This window comes from Mixophyes fleayi, chromosome 3 (assembly GCF_038048845.1).
Source record: "Mixophyes fleayi isolate aMixFle1 chromosome 3, aMixFle1.hap1, whole genome shotgun sequence".
Classification (NCBI taxonomy): Eukaryota; Metazoa; Chordata; class Amphibia; order Anura; family Limnodynastidae; genus Mixophyes; species Mixophyes fleayi.
This window is the reverse complement of record NC_134404.1, coordinates 102,252,412-102,270,091: the sequence shown is the minus strand read 5'-3', so window position 1 is coordinate 102,270,091 and position 17,680 is coordinate 102,252,412. Positions and strand designations below refer to the sequence as shown.

At 38.9% G+C, this 17,680-nt stretch overlaps 1 long non-coding RNA gene and 1 pseudogene across 1 annotated transcript; one reads left to right on the top strand and one right to left on the bottom strand.

Annotated features, from left to right (window-relative positions):
• The first annotated feature begins 5,768 nt into the window (after positions 1-5,768).
• Positions 5,769-5,887, top strand: LOC142146646 (5S ribosomal RNA; annotated as a pseudogene).
• A 6,853-nt stretch (positions 5,888-12,740) lies between these two features.
• On the bottom strand, positions 12,741-13,529 carry LOC142142728 (uncharacterized). The gene is made up of 2 exons (XR_012689301.1): positions 13,418-13,529; positions 12,741-13,214 (listed from the first exon to the last, which is right to left on the bottom strand). It is a non-coding gene; the product is annotated as an uncharacterized LOC142142728 (long non-coding RNA).
• Positions 13,530-17,680: the final 4,151 nt, after the last annotated feature.

Here is a 17,680-nt window from a genome sequence, read left to right as displayed (position 1 = left end):
TCATGAGCAATGACTGTAATTTCGTACTCACTGTTGTGGATCGGTCAGAAGTTTATACACACTACACAACGAAAACGAGATAGGAACGAAAATATTAAACGGTACGACCAACCAAATGAGGTGACAATCGTCCATTTGGGCAGACTTTCGACCATCGTGTCACTACACACACTGATCCGACATTTGAACGAGCGGTCATATGTCGGCTGATTGAGCTGATTATTGGACAAGAACCGTGTAGTGTGTACCCAGCTCTTTAGTGAGCAGTTTGGAAGCTTCATCAGAAACTATTTAAACTAGCAGTGGGGGGCAGTGAACTAAACAGGAATAAAACAACCAAGAAGTATTGTTTCTGCAGGCTAATATTACAGGAAACATATCCACAGCAACAGAAGACAATGCAGATCAAAACAAAAAAAACATAGAGAGAGAGATAAACATAGAAGATAGGAACAGAAAATACACAAACAAAGCTCTTAGAGCTATGTGTGCTAATGCTAGAAGCTTTGGAAATAAAATCCCAGAACTAATTGCTTTAATGACAAGGCATGACCTGGATACTGTGGCTATTACGGAGTCAAGGTGCAATGAAAATCATGACTGGGATATAGCTATACCAGAATATACTTTATTCAGGAAGGACAGAGTGGGAGGTATTGGAGGACGAGTAGCAATGTATGTGAAAAAAAAGCATAAATACTACTTTAATACAAAGTATTGAAGAAAAAAACTGAGGCCCTTTGGGTGACCATAGAAAGAGGGACAAGGCTATACTTCGTACTAGGGTGATCTATAGACCACCAGATCAGAAAGAAGAATTGGACAGGTACTTACTGCAGGACATAAATAAAATAGCATTAAAAGGAGAGGCAATAATCATGGAAGACTTTAGTCTACCTGCTGTGAACTGGGAGGGGTCTTTTGCAAGTTCCACTAGAAGTAGGGACATTCTGAATTCCTTGCAGGGAGCATCCCTTAAGGAAATGGTGAGGGAGCACACTCACAAAGACGCAATACTAGACTTAATTCTTACAAATGGTGACAGAATATCTGATGTAAATGTGGGTGAGAACCTAGGATGCAGTGATCATCAAGCAGTTTGGTTTAGTATAAAAACAGAGACCGACTCATACCACACAAAAACAAAGGTGTTAGATTTTAGGAAGGCTGACTTTGTAGAGATGGGAAAATGTGTAAGAGACTCTTTGGCAGTGTGGAAAAACTTGAAAGGAGTGCAGGAGAGGTGGGAAAAATTTAAAACTGCAATACTTAAAGCAGCAGACCTTTGTATCAAAATGGCTAAGAAAAGTACAAGGTAAAGGAAACCAGAGTGGTTTGCAAAAGAAGTAGCAAGTATTCTGAAAGAAAAAAAGATGGCCTTCAGGAAATATAAGCAGACTCAGAATAATTAAGACAAAGAGGTGTATCTTGCTAGACAGAAGGAGGCTAAGAAGGTAATCAGAAGTGCAAAGAGGGGGCAAAACTTTTTTTATGTTTATAAATGAAAGGAGAAAAACAAAAGGAGGAATAATAAGACTAAAGAGAGAGAGAGTGAGAGTCTTGTTGAGGGAGACAAGATAATAGCAGAACGTCTTAATAATTAATTGTGCTCAGTGTTCATTACAGAAAGAGCGGGAAAGGGACCACAGTTAAGTTGCAAGTATACTCATAAAAATGAGGTAGATACAAGTACATTTACAGAGGAGAAAGTCCTAACAGAGCTCTCAAAACTGAAAGTGGATAAATCAATGGGGCCAGATGGGATACATCCAAGAATACTAAAAGAGCTTAAGGGGTGCTGGCAACACCATTAACAACTTATTCAATCCATCACTAGCTACAGGAGTAATTCCAGAGGACTGTAAAAAAGCAAATGTAGTCCCACTGCACAAAAGTGGAAGCAAGGAAGAGGTGAGTAACTACAGACCAGTGAGTCTTACATCAGTAGTAAGGAAAGTGATGGAAACACTCTTAAAATAAAGAGTTGTAGAATATCTCAAATTCAGTAATTTACAGGATCCCAAACAGCATGGATTTACTGGGGGAAGATAATGTCAAACAAGTCTTATTGACTTTTTGACTTGGTGACTAAAGTAATAGATCAAAGGGGGGCTGTAGATGTAGCATATCTAGATATTAGTAAGGCTTTTAACACTGTCTCATATTGCAGACTGTTAAATAAACTTGAAAGCTTGGGATTGAATTCTAAGATGGTTGAATGGATAAGATCTTGGTTACCGGATAGAAAACAGAGAGTTATAGTAAATGTAGTGCATTCACAGGAGGAAAGGTTACCAAGGATTTTACTTGGACAGTGCCTTTAATATCTTTATTGGAGACATTGCAAATGGTTTTCAATGGAAATGATGCGCTTTTGCAGACAACACAAAGATATGCAACATGGTAGAGACACCCGAAGGGGTAAAACAAATGATTGATGACCTAGATAGACTAGAGGAATGGTCAAGAGAGTGGCAACTACAGCTTAATGCCCAAAAAATGAAAAATCATGCACTTGGATCTCAAAAATCCAAAGGCTAAATATAGTATTAATGGCATAAAAATGGAAACTACTGAAGAGAAAAGGGATCTAGGAGTTACTATTTCAGGTGACTTAAAGGCAGGTAAACAATTTAACAAAGCAATGAGGAAGGCAAGTCAGATGCTTGGTTGCATAGTGAGAGGAATCAATAGCAGAAAGAAGGAAGTACTAATGCCATTGTATAGGTCATTGGTACATCCTCATCTAGAATAGTGTGCTCAGTTCTGGAGACCATATCTCCAGAAGGATATAAATACATTAGAGACTGTACAAAGAAGGGCAACTAAAATGGTGCGTGACCTACAGCAGAAGACTTACCCGGAAAGACTCAAGATCTTAATATGTATAGTTTGAAGGGAAAGGGGGGACATGATAGAAACTTTCAAAAATATCATGGGTTGAACCAAGGTACATGAGGGAAACATTCTTCAAAGAAAGGGAAGTACTAGAACACGAGGACATGCACTGAAACTAGATGGAAGTAGGCTCAGAGGAAATTTGAGGAAAAACTACTTCACAGAAAGGGTAGTGAATAAATGGAATAGCCTCCCATCACAGGTGGTAGAGTCTAATACAGTAGAGCAATTTAAACATGCTTGGATAGCATAAGAATATCCTTACAAAGCATAAATGATCAAATAGGGTTTAAGGTACTATAGTTTAATAAAAAAATCGCCAGACTAGATGGGCCAAATGTGAAAGAGAATAGTTAATACAAATCAGCAAATCGATCCATCTGAATTGCTTGTGGTCTCTTTAGTGGATCCTGTGTCTCTTACAAGGCCATGCCTATTGAAAAAGTATCACTGCTAACTCACAAATCTGTTACACTGCTGAGTGTGTCAATAGTGTAAATAATACCTTTCCTTTATAGGTATTGTGACAGCTTTGCCACTTTGCCGCATGTTTAACAAATGTTTTGCAGTTTTGCTTACAGTCAGTAAGCTTTCATTACTGACCCCTCCTTCTAATTCCCCTTGGCCACTAGATACTCACCTATTATAAGTGTCACTTGTACATATACATGGAGAATAGTTGTGCACTACCATATACCTTCATCGGTACGAGGAATCACTTGTTTCTGATTAATATGGATCAGGACTGTTTGGCAGCAAACAGCGTGTTGACTCAGGATTCTGGGCTTAACAAAGGATAGCCAGGGGATGAATTATAGTGCTAGCTACTATCTGCAGGGCACAGGAGTACAACAGGTATAGGTATCTCACAGTAACAGAGCAGGTTTTTTCGTAATAGTGATGTTTATTACTCAGAGATAGCACTTAATAGAGCTGTTACTCACACACTAACACTTGAAGACAGTGAATATACATCTAATTTCTCTCTAGCTATCCAACATATAGATAATAGGTGAAATGAAAATCTGTAAAACAGTTCCTGCAAACACCCTCTATAACATCCTACAGAGGACAACAGTAGACAAATGTATTAACCATACACACAGCAGCATTTTAAGGGTTAGCATGGTTGAATAAGATGAGGATCAATAGTTATACAACTATGCTGAATTCTACTACAGCTTGAGAAACACCTATATGGGGTACTTTATCCTTAATGTTACCAAAAATCCCACTGTGGTACTTGTGGTATTTGACTGTCAAATTCCAATTTGTGTCCAATCCATTGGCAAAACTCAACAGTGTAATCCAACAAAGAGTCTGATCCCTGGCAGTGATCGGATGAAAACAATGTGGCAGCTCTGTGAGCATCATCAAACCCCTTGCTGAAAGTTTGGAAAAACAGCAGTAGAAAAACTAACATATGATGTTGTTTCTTTAAGAGTGGAATGGCCTAGGCCAAAGATTATTCCTTAAGCAGGATGAGAATCATGTCCAACTTTAAAGAATTTGTAGAATATTTGCAAGATCACAAATGAAAAATTAAGCAACATTGTGCATTGAATTGGTGGAACTGAGTATGGTCACAATCATATTTCTCAAGTAGTTTTACCATAACTTCAGATTTCACAGCAGCTGGAAAATGTTACTGTGAGGGTGCTAGAGCAATTGGTGTAGTTTGCAATTCATTGAAGCACCCCTGGAGAGTCTAAATCACTTGAATCAGGGCAAGATCAGTAAAAATCCATTGAGTTGACCTGAATATTCTTTCATGAACCTGAGAGCAGTGACACAGAATTGGACAGTAAAGTTTAGCTAAGTATCCCAATAGCTGGTAATTAAAAGAGTGTAACAGAGATGAAGACAGAAACAAGCCGGAGATACAAGAACCAGAAGAGAGATCCAGGGACAAAATCAGGAACAAGCTAGGTATATGGAAGCTGGACAGACAAAGTCAGAGTTCAGAATCCAGGTAATTGGTCAGCAAAAAGGCAATAAGGAAGAGCTGCACTATGCGTCAAAGCACAATAAACAGGCAAAATTTGAATTTGCAGCTTGTTTCCAGCCTTATATCCCCAGAATGCAAAGGATTGATTTGACATGGGCAGAGAGCATGATTCTACGCCATGTTTCCTATGCACACATATGAGGTATAACTTCTAGACATATCTCTGATAAATCACTCCTGCTGTGCCTCACCTGGTTGAACTGCTATTACCAAGTCCAGACATCCTAAGATCAAGGTAGTGAGTACAGGGGAATCCGATGCCAGGTGGAAACTGCTCCTGAAAGGCTTGTGGGACTGTGAGGCAATGGGGCCGGCACCTGCTGATATTATCTCATAGTGATGGTGCTCCTTACCTGCCTGTTATGTGCTTAATAGTAGAAGAGACCACCCTCATAGGGATCAGAGAGAAATTTTAAAACTGGACATTGGAATGTTTTTATATTTTTTTATATATTGGGAAAAATAAGAATATTTGTTTACTTTTTAAGTAAATCACACAATTGCTGCTTTACTTGTTTATGAACCCAATCTGTGGAATGATAAGCAAAATGAAATACAAAGATGTTTGGTTCATCTATAAAAAGTAAATATCTTCTATAAAGTCAGACCTCTTTAAGAAAGGAAAGAAAAGGAATGTTACACTTGTGGATGAGAACATTTATAAGTGATATAATTGGATTATATCTGCTGTGAAGTTTAAACCAGAAGAAAGATTGCAGTTGTTTAGGTTCAAGAGTTAGCACTATGACCTTTTTTATTTGTTTGTTTCTTTATATGTAACACTGGAGGAAAAAGAGGATGTGATACACCTTTATTAAGAAGAAAGCACGTATCACTTTAAAAGGACATTGTGCTGATATATGCCTACAGCCACATCACCCTGAATAAGCCCAATCTTATCTGATCTTGGAAGCTAAGCAGGGTTGGGTCAGGTTGGTATTTGGATGGGAGACTACCTGGGAATAGCAGGTGCTGAAGTATAATGAATGAAATTCTATTTTTATTGTATAAAGTACCAATAGCGCACAGCACGCTTTGTTTTTTTGTAATATTGGTTAGATTGGGTGTTAAATTAAGGTGCAAATCGCTGCAATTGCAGGTAGCTCAAGAAAATCTAAAACATTTATTTGTTGATCCTAAGATCAAGTCCCACAAAGTGCAACTGTGCTTTTTTTGTGAGAGCATGACACTCTATTCGTAAACCCCTAGATCACCGAGGTGACCCATAATAATTAATTACATTGCCTGTGGTCTCACACTGTCTTTCTGTGTACTGGAGAATAGGTTTGGCTGTTCAAGGATGCCGTAAGGTTCAGTAGACAGCTTCCTGCACTCTGGTTGATAATTCCAGCTAAACATTCACCAATCAGTGTGTGGAGATCTCCTGACACTGATTGGTGATTGGCCAGCTCCATCCACCAATCAGAATGCAAAAAAACATCTATTGCATATAAGAGCATACCCAGTAACTGTACAGTCACATAGTTCATGGTCAGCAGTTGGCGGGATGAAAATGTAGACAAAGCATACTCTGCCGCTATTTTAATTCTGTTTATAACAAACACAATTGGTCTCATGCCTGCCCTGAACTTTGCAGATCAAGCAGGCAGGCCAAAATCTGTACCACCTCAGGGACAACTGCTTAGCCCCATTTGCATCCATCGACAACTCTGATGCTGCTCATTCTCTGTCTTTACTAGTTAGTTGAATGTCTCTATAGTTTGAAGAGTTTTTATAATTTTGCTCACCTGAAAGGATAGGCTGTAAGGTATTTTCAAGTTCAGATGGGTCCCCTCTTTAGAAATATGGTGTGCATGGCCTTCCACCACACCTCTATTTTAGCCATTAGGTTGGTCTAGCATGTTATGTTTTTCAACAGGAATAGTGTTTTTTAAATTACCTATGTCTGCAGAGCCAATCTTAGGCTGCCACCATCTTGGTTTGAGCTCTAAATTTGAGCAAGTTTCTCTAGAGTGTCATGGTTTTTTTTTTTTAAGGGTGTCGTAGTATTTTAGACTTAGAGGTGCTACATCTGAAATATGTAAAGTTATAATGCCCCATGTTATAAGATGTCATTAGAATGAAGCATCTAAAAAACACATATCTGTAAGAGTTGCTGTGGAATGTCTTTCTATATGTACATCTTTAATATTCAATATTTTCTCTGTAATATAAATTCAGCATATATTTGTGTTTTGTCAATATAGTAATGGGTTAAAGCACATGGAATATGCAGCTTTATTTGGCAAGATTCTCTAAAATCACCCAATTGGAAAAATATGACAGCTACCCTGTGGGAGAAGATGAGTTGTGGCCTATATCCAGTTTTTTATACACTAATTCATGTGATGGTTATTTAATAAGTTGTGATATTTTAGCTTGGAGTTTGGACATAAGCATATTTTTAAATCCCTACAATATATTAAATTATTAGGTTACATCAAAGTAATCCTTAGAAATTGTCTAGGGTTGTAAAAGTTGTATAAAAAATTATTATTATAATCTGAGTAGCATTATTTGCATTTTAAAATTGGTATATATTAAAAACACAGTCCTGTTGACATGTAAGAATACATTTGCCAAACACAGCATAATCTGCAGCTCTTGACTTTTTGGAATCATTTACTTCTGTGTTGTTATTGGATATAAGCCAATGTCTGTAGTAAAAAAATCTGCCTTGAAGCCATGTGTGGGCAGCCAGCTATACATGTGACACTTTGCAAATTGGCCAGCGAATCAGGTGCCTTCTGCAAATTGCATTCAAAGCCTTCCATATTAATAATTATGTACTGCTTCTCTACTGGAACAAGATGTTTGTTTGTTTTTAAAGGTTACAATAAGATTCATGATATTGTGATCACCAAGAAAAGGCACTGATCAAGATTAAAATGACATGTGACCACAAATCTTCTTGTTTGTGGTCAAAATGCGTAGCTCATCAATCTAATAATTTAGTTGTTTATCTCATGATTGATTTCTGTTTTCTACCTTCTTGTCATATATTGCTTTGACTGCTTTATATGTAATAAGTCATAGCATACATTGATAGCTTGAGCCATTTAATGAAGGATGCAAACAAGAGCGCTGCTGTAACTCAACTTTAGAGATACAAAATACTGCTATTTTTAATTATCTTCCAGTTCTATGGATCTGTGGTATTTGATTTTTTTTGCATGGATAAATGTTGTTAGCTGGATTATTTTAAGCAAATATGTTATCCCAGGAAGTCCTAATAAATATGGAGGACTAAAAAGCTCCCTGGATGAAGTCATCTATGTAATGCAGATTGTATAACTAATGCCTGGGTAAAGAAGAACTTCACTAGATTTTTTTCCATCATTAAACTCCCTTTCCAACAAGCAAAGCTGCCAGTGCTCAAGCTTCACATTAGTCACATCAACAAAAGGCATCTGGAAATGGATCAGTTGGCATGAACATGTCATCATCATCATCATCATCAACATTTATTTATATAGCGCCAGCAAATTCCGTAGCGCTTCACACATGGTGATGGATCCCAGTCCACCCACTTGATGTCCCACTGTATATTTCTATGTTAGAATCACCACAACCATTGCAAGCTTAAATCCATAATTGAGTTAGCAAGTTCACAAACGTATAGATGTGCTACCTGCTATACCGAAAATGCTTTGGCTAATATGATCTTGCAATTGTGTTCATTCCCCACTATATATCCTTCACCCTTCTTCATTTCCTGTGTATTCTCTATCCCCCTATTTTGCTTTCTGTTTCCCTTAAATTTGATACAAGTTTAATAAAAATATTGATGTTAAAAAGCAAACAAAAGGCAGCACGGTGGCATAGTGGTTAGCACCTCTGCCTTAAAGCACTGGGATCATGAGTTCAATTCCCGACCATGGCCATATCTGTGAAGAGTTTGTATGTTCTCCCTGTGTTTGCGTGGGTTTCCTCTGGGTGCTCCGGTTTCCTCCCACACTCCAAAAACATACTGGTAGGTTAATTGGCTGCTAACAAATTGACCCTAATCTGTCTCTGTCTGTGTATGTGTTAGGGAATTTAGAGTGTAAGCTCCAATTGGGCAGGGACTGATGTGAGTGAGTTCTCTGTACAGCGCTGAAGAATTAGAGGCGCTATATAATTAGATGATGATAGGTGGAAATTGCAATATTATTATGGTACTAATTTACTTTTTGCTTTGCATAGAACCTGAATAACAAAAGTCGGGTAATGATGTTCAGATTCCAAACAAATCACTTTGTGAATCATTCTGATTGGACAAATCAGCAACGTTTTTGACTAAATGCCCTCACCTCAACTATAATGATATATACAGTACATTAGAGCTTTATGACAATAATAATAAGGAGGTTTGATTCCACAATTTTAGCAACTAACTCCTAACCAGTCAAAGGCAGCACGGTGGCATAGTGGTTAGCACCTCTGCCTTACAGCACTGGGATCATGAGTTCAATTCCCGACCATGGCCATATCTGTGAAGAGTTTGTATGTTCTCCCCGTGTTTCCTCCGGGTGCTCCGTTTTCCTCCCACACGCCAAAAACATACTGGTAGGTTAATTGGCTGCCAACAAATTGACCCTAGTCTCTGTGTGTGTGTGTGTTAGGGAATTTAGACTGTAAGCCCCAATGGGGCAGAGACTGATGTGAGTTTTCTTTACAGCGCTGCGGTATTAGTGGTGCTATATAAATAAATGGTGATGATGATGCTATCTGCAATAGTTTCCTTTTGAACTACAGCTGTGAACCCTAGAGTATCAAGGCACTTCATGCATAGGCAAAATGTTTCTTCCAGTCTTGGGGAAGAGGGTAACTTAAAGTCAACCACTGTATTGGAATTAACTATAGGATCAGACATATGCTAACTGCGATGTTGTCATTTGTAGATGAATAAATGGCTTAAGTTATGTTTTGTCTCTGCTGTTGAAAATGTTGGACTTTAATAAAAGTTCTACCAAAAAGCTCAGTTCTTTGATTATGCATTTAAAATTGTGACATAAAGGCTGATCCCTTACGGGGCTAGCAATTACAAGAGATGCAATTGCATGCTAAATAAACGTTTGCACTATCTAACTTAAGTCTGTGAAATGGGCATGGGAAGAGATGAGCCTTCCCTTTACAGTGCACCTGTCATCTACACATAGTGAAGACTGCCATTTTTTGGCTAATATTCATAAGTATTCAGTTTATACATTTTCTAGGAACTAGTATATGAATATAATTCAGGCCTTGTGAATATTAGGTAGTGTGTAACTGTCTGACCCTTCGCTGCAATTAGTCCTTACAGGTGCAGTGCTGTATGTGTCTTGGAAGCAGCTGAGCTACCTCACTCATCTGTAGTTGGTAATGCTGATGACTACCCTATAAATACTAACTTCTTGCAATCGGACCTTGTAGTACTTGGCTTCCTATTCCTGGTACCCAGTTCCAGTATTCCAGCATCTTGTGATACCTCGCTTTTGACTTTGGCTCTTCCTGACCTGATTTTCTGGTACCCCGACTTATGGCTATCTTGACCATCGTGCATTTCTAGAATCCTAACTCTGGCAAGTTTAAATGACTTTGGATATTTATGTTCATTTTGGACTTTCTGTTTCCTGTCTTGCCTGGCCCTTCAGCCATTGAGACCCTACCCTGCTAGAAGTAAACAATAAATATTACTTTAGTTCCCCATAATACCCCATTCATACTGCACCAAAATCCCGGGTTTTTGCCGGGGCAAGCTCAAACGACCCGGGTCTTGGTGCAGTTTGAATGGTACAAGTCCAAAATCCCGGGTCTAAAAACCCGGGTCTTCAACCCGGGATTTATCGAGGGGTCGGACCCGGGTTGCCTGCACTATGAATGGTGCAACCCGGGTTTTTCAACCCGGGTTGCACAAAAAACATGCTGATTGGCTGTCTGCCTGTCTCTGGAGGATGATGTCATCGGTGGAAGCCCGTGGGAGATTGTAGAAGCTTTTTAGGAGAGATAATGGATGGTGTACTCAACATCAAGCTGAAGCAGAAACGTTTTTTTTGGGAGAAAATTGCTTTTATTATTTTTTATTATTTATTTACAGCAATTATGACACACTGGATGGAGGAAGAGGTGCGTGAGCTGCTGAATGTCAGAGGGGAGGAAGAAATTAGAAGGCAAGTGACTGGGACTGTGAAGGATGCCACAGTGTACTACAATATCGCCAAAATACTCACACAACGTGTCATAAAGAGGACACAGCAACAAGTCCTGAACAAATTGAAGTCCCTGAGGAAGCAGTACACTAAAGTCCATGACCACAACAGGCGCAAAAGTGGCGCTGAAAGAATGGACTGGCCCTTTTATGACCAGTGCAATATGGTCTTTGGACATTCTCCTCTGACAAATCCAATTGCGCTGTCATCTTCTAGCAATGTGGATGCGGCTATACCAACACCACCAGAGAGCACACAGACAAGCGAGGCCGCAACGGTAATAATAGAAGATTCTATTGAAGACACCCCAGAACTGGAGTGCTCTGCCACAACAGATAACACCAACATTTCTTGGGAGGAATTGAACGATTCACAGCCATTCCCTGCTGCGCAAGTCGTTACAGATACTTCGCAAGAAACGCAGTCAGAACCAGTGCCGGTGTCAAAGTCTACGCCAGGTCCCAGTTTACGCTCCAACAGTAAGTATCTTTAATAATCTCACATAATAACCAACTATATATACATACCAATATATCTACATAATTGAAAAAAAAAATGAACTGTATAAACATAACTGACAAAAACAGAGAACTATATCAACAGAAATGCAAGCCAAATACCAATAAATATATCTACATAACTTTAAAAAAAAAAATGTTTGAACATAACTGGCAAAAAAAATGAAGTATATCAACATAAATGCAAACCAAATACCAATATATTTACATAACTTAAAAAAGAGAACTATATCAACAAAAAGCCCAAAAGACAAATATAATACACTCCAAAGTATTAGAACATTAACACGCATATGTTGCAGTGCAAAACTACTGGGCAAGAGGGAGGAGGCCTCAAGCACATATCAGCTTACAACACTGCTTTTTTGTTCTGCCATATTATATATTCTAATGTATGTTTTACTGTGTTTTTTTCTACGTACAGTTTACAACGTTCCTAAAAAACGCAAAAGGCCCAACAAAATGGAGCAAGCAATTAAAACAATGACAACTGTCATGATGGATCAACTGCGGGAGAGCAACATGAGGGAACACGAGAATACACAACTGCAGCGTTTCATGGACAATGAGCGGGATCTCCAGGACTCTTTCCTCATGCAAATCATGAACATGTAGGAACGCGTGTTACGCAAAAATCGTGAGTGTATGATGGGATTCATGGACAGACTCCTCTCACGGGTGCAGGCACCTCCTCCAAGTCCTTACTTTTATGACAGACATTATCCTATGTACCAGCGGGGGCAACCCATGTTAGGCAACAATAACCCTCCAAACCCGGTACAGAATACACAACATGCTCAACCTATAGGTAACCCCAACATAGAATACCCACCTGATAACCAAACCACTCCACAACCAGAAATGCCACAATATCGGCAATTGTAATAATCATGTTTTATGGACAAATGTTTAATAGTTAATTGTTATCATGTATGTTACGTGTGATCTGGAAACACGCCGTTAGCTTCACATATTACGTGAAAAGCAAATTTGCACTTACTGTTTGGGCACATTTGTGTCTTCTGTTTACTACTTGTGTATATATATATTTTTTTCCACATGCAAGTAAGCACTTTTGTATTGTGTCATTTTATATTTTTGTGAAGAGACATATAAGGAAATATGTTCAAAACAAAATACAATATGTGAAATAAACATTTTTTTTTTACTTTTACATTTGTGTGGTACATTCAAACAAGTGAGGTCAAATTGGCAGTGAGGGTGGTCCTAATAAGTTCAGCAGAGGTATTGGTGCGCTCTCCTTCAAAAGTACTGGAGTCCACTGACAGCACTGGCATTTCAGATTCCTGCACATTCCAGAAATTGCTCTTTTTGTATTTCGCAAATGTTATGTAAAATACAGCAAGCAGCAACCACGTGGGGCACAAGCTTGGTGTCAATGTCATTGCGCTTCAATAGACAGCGCCAACGTCCTTTCAAGCGCCCAAAAGCATTTTCCACCACCATCCGAGCCGAGCTGAGGGTATGTGTAAACCGGATCTGTTCCTGAGACAGGTGATGTTGCTGAGTGAACCCCTTCATCAGCCAGCGCCTCAAAGGGTAAGCAGCATCCCCAATGATGTGTACCGGTATCTCCACACCATCAACAAACGTAGATTTCTGTAAATAAAAACATGCAGTTTCACGTCACCATGTTAAAAATATTGGTCACATAACGCAGTACACTTTGTACTATATGGTGAAAATGCAAGTGGTACATCTATATATAAAAAGCGGCAGTAAATACATACAATATTGATAGCAAACAATAGTATATAAGCTTCAATTACAAAAACATCATACAACATTACACCTATATTTACCTCTCTAGGGAACAGCCAGCCATCTTGTCTTTCCTCAGCAATTTGGTAAAGGTCTGAATTTGCTAGAACTCTGGCTTCATGGGAACGTCCAGGCCAGCCGATGAAAACATCTGTGAAACTGACATAAAAAAATGCATATAGCAATGTTTTACAATACGCATTACACATGGCACAGTCACATAAAAAAAAACCATAAAAAATGCTTACCAATAGTTGTGGTCAACCACAGCCTGCAGAATGATGGAATGCCAGCTTTTGCGGTTGTAGTAATCCGCATGGTTGTCTGTGGGGGCAATGATGGGGATGTGTGTCCCGTCTATGGCTCCAGCACACTGTGGAAACCCACGCTTCAGGAATCCTGCAATTGTATCATCCAGGCGCTGACCTTGCGGTAAGGAGATGAAGCGATGATACAGGGCTTCCAGCAATGCTGTGGTGACTTCATGCACTAGAGTGCACACCGTGGATATCCCCACTCCAAACAAGCAGGAGATTGTCCGGTATTCTCCAGGGGTAGCATACCACCACAACACAATAGAAAGGCGCCTACATGGTGGAATAGGTTTCCCAAAGTTAGTGGCCTTCCTGGAAAGTGCTGGGTTAATAAGGTCCAGCATATAGTTAAATGTCCCACGTGACATTCTGAAGTGTTGCATCCACTGCTGTTCCTCAAACGCTTCCACAGTAGACCAGAAAGCTTCTCCGTGGCTACGCTCTCTGGCACGCATGGTTCGGTTACTGGCAGCATGAATCTCAAAATTGAGGCAATGCTGGCCCTGAGAAAAGCTCTCCTCCTGCGCATATACAGACACCGAGTTTTCTTCTGTTGTGCCATAAACTTCGCCTTCCTCCTCCTGAACTGGGACTGTGCAAGAGTGCACAGTGTCAGCAGCTGCAGCAAACTCTCATTTGCTGCATAAAACAGCAAAAACACACTAGTAAACATGAACTCTGGGCTACACAAAAGTGAGTCGTCGGCCATGATGAAAAGTAATGTGGTAAACAATCACCATCCACTTTTGCATCATCTTTATGCATCAAAAAAACAGTCACCTTTCAATGACATCACCATTTTTCAGCCAATGAAAACTGCACTGGTGATGACTCCCACAAATTGCCAGGGCACAGACTTGTGCAGTATGAATGGGGTCAACCCGGGAAATTCCCGGGTCCGAGGTGCAGTATGAATGGTATTTCTGAACTGGGACGCTCCGAGCCCCGGCAAAAACCCAGCTTGAAAAACCCGGGATATTGCCGGGGCGGCAGTATGAAAGCGGTATTACTGTTATTTCAGTGTAATATACAAGAGAACTTTGACACAGTGCCTTAGTTATATCATGGGTTCCTACCAAATCAATAGTCTGCATGCTGGTTCAGCCACCACATGTGGATGGCAGGTGCACTTTAAAGATTGCCTTCACCAGGTGAGAAATTTTAAAATGACATGTCCTCCAACCTAAGTTTTATAAATATGCTACCTGCTACAAAGGAAATGTTTTGGCTGTCCTTCCTGTCATGTCATTCACTTTCTGGCCTGGTGAGGGGAGCTGATCCTATAATGTTTCCATATCATCATCATCATCATTATCATCATCATCAACATTTATTTATATAGCGCCAGCAAATTCCGTAGCACTTTACAATTGGGAACAAACATTAATAAAACAATACTGGGTAATACATACAGACAGAGAGGTAAGAGAACCCTGCTCGCAATACAGGCATTACTGGCTGTCCAGGACAACCATCTAGAATAAGAAAATTGCTATGGCTGTAACAGATACCTATTGAAACTTACAAATAAAAAATATAGCAGTTAGGAATGGGAGTTTCTATTAGCAATGACAATAGGGAAGATTTAATAATAAAGTGTAAAAGTGTAAATGTGCAGTAACCCGTAGCAACTAACCAAACATTTCCTTCCAATGTGTAACTTGTACTGTCTCAATCAAAGCCCCAATATGTATGAAGCACAGTTCTTCAAAATTAAACTTGCAATTAGAGGCGTGAGCATTCTGAGATTTATTTTACTGTTTTCCTTACCAAAGCCCTGAGTAACTACTGTATATAACATTTGAGGCCACTCTTGAAATGAGTGTTTCATGTAGAAATAACTCACTATTTTTTTTATTTTTTTTTATGCAATCTGGTTTTATACCGAAATAGTTCTCATATGACCCAGAACTTTTATTTCATAATTTCACCATTGCATGTGCTTAAAATGAATAATGACTATTACAAATAGCAACAGCAACAACATAAACTGTCTTATAAATAACAACGTCTTTTTGTTCTATTTAAGCTCTACCTTCCAGGAATGATATAAACAATTTGGATGTTTACAAGAAATAGTTCTGCATCAATGTAATCTCTCTGCAAGATAGATTTGCTCTTTCATGTAGAGATGTGTTATCATATCAAAGGTGTACATAGCAATGATTACTTATTTACAATGACAAAATACAAAAAAAAAATAATCCTTTTAGGCGAGAAAACTGCAACTGTTTTGCAAAATCAAAGTTTTTTTCTGCCTGCAGTGCTTTCTGTCAGCAAGATGATTCCTGAACCAACACATGTTCTTGACCTAAATATGCATTAGATACGGAAATAATAGATTTAAGGAATATTTTCTTATACGCAAAAAAACAACCCTGGAAAAGTGACATTTCTGACAAATGTTTTTCCTGAAAACATTCTATCAGAAAAGATTTCGGGAAGAAAAAAATGACAGTTTCGTTCGACTAATTGACAACCAAGGGTACAAACACTTCAAAAGGAGAATGTTATGATATTTCTCTAGTGAATAAAGTCTGTAAGAAAAAGTAGTTTGCTGCTAAGTTCAAATACACATCTGCTTTAATCTAAGCCTTACATAAATGGGCACATCTGATGGAAAGCAAAAACATTGTTACAGTTTTATTGTAACTAATGACTTAGTGGACATGGTTTAGACTCGTATTCTACCAACATTTTAGAAGAATACATGGTGGGTTTGGTATAATTGTAGAAGACATAAAATGACAGCTTGCACTGGAGGAAACTCATTTTCAGACAGTTCAAACTAAAAATATTTCAACATTCTTGGCAGAAAATGACAATAGGGGATATGTAGTAACAGTATACAATTGTAAATGTGAAGTAACCTGTAGCAACAAACCAGGCATCTGATTTTAATATGAACATTGAGCTGGATTAGTCTAAGCTAATTACTAATTGACTTTTAAGGGTTACAGTATATTCATATATACTGTTTTTCATTAATAACTCCCAATAATTTAAAGACAGATTATGATTTATTGTATGATTAAAGTCATACCTGCATCCATGTGTATTTAATTTTTCCTGTAAAATCATTATAATGTCATACACAACTAACGAAAAAGAAAATTGAAACTTAGAATTTGACAGCAGTTAAGAACCACAGTGCTACCACATCTACTTTGCCCATTTTTACTTCTCAAAACCTCAGTGCCTATATGAGCAGGGCTGGATTACCTGTTAGGCGGTGTAGGTGGTCACCTAGGGGACCCGCCATCCACCCACTCACCCCCTAACTGTTTGAATTATATTTATTGTATGTTAACTGTCACGAACACGCTCCCAGCTGCCGTGACTTTGGGGTGTTTGCTGTATGAGGTCACACACGATTTCAGCCCACAGTCTTTCTCACCTATCACACAGGTTCTAGACCTACGGAATCGCCCCCAAACACAGCGCTCTCACACCCCCAGACACTTCAAGGTACAGCCACCACCTATTGGGTACGGGCAATAGGACCCCAATATACTGTCCCACACTGGCATACAGGCTTCTGTTCCACAAACTAGCAAGACTCACACCAGCACCCACAGGGTTAACTCTTCACACCTCCAGACTGTTACACAAATGTACATACAAGCACACACAGCTTGTTAATCAAATGTATCAACAAATCACACACTAGCATTCCAATGGTTAACCTGGTCTAGCGATCTCTTCTAAAAAGGCTATGGATTCTTTAGAGTATCAAGGACGCAAACTTATTAAATTTTAGATTTAATATACAAAAGGTACAGGGCATACAGATAACAAAAATAATGAATAAAGATTTGACATACAATTAAAAAATTGCAAACCGTTATAAAACAAATGGGATGAAAGTACAGAGCATTACTTACAAATAATAATCTGTATGCCTGGGGCAGGCAGGAAAGATGGACAGTCCTTCAATTAGATTGATTCCCCAAGAAGCTGACACTTTGTCCCTCCAGACACAGGTTTTTA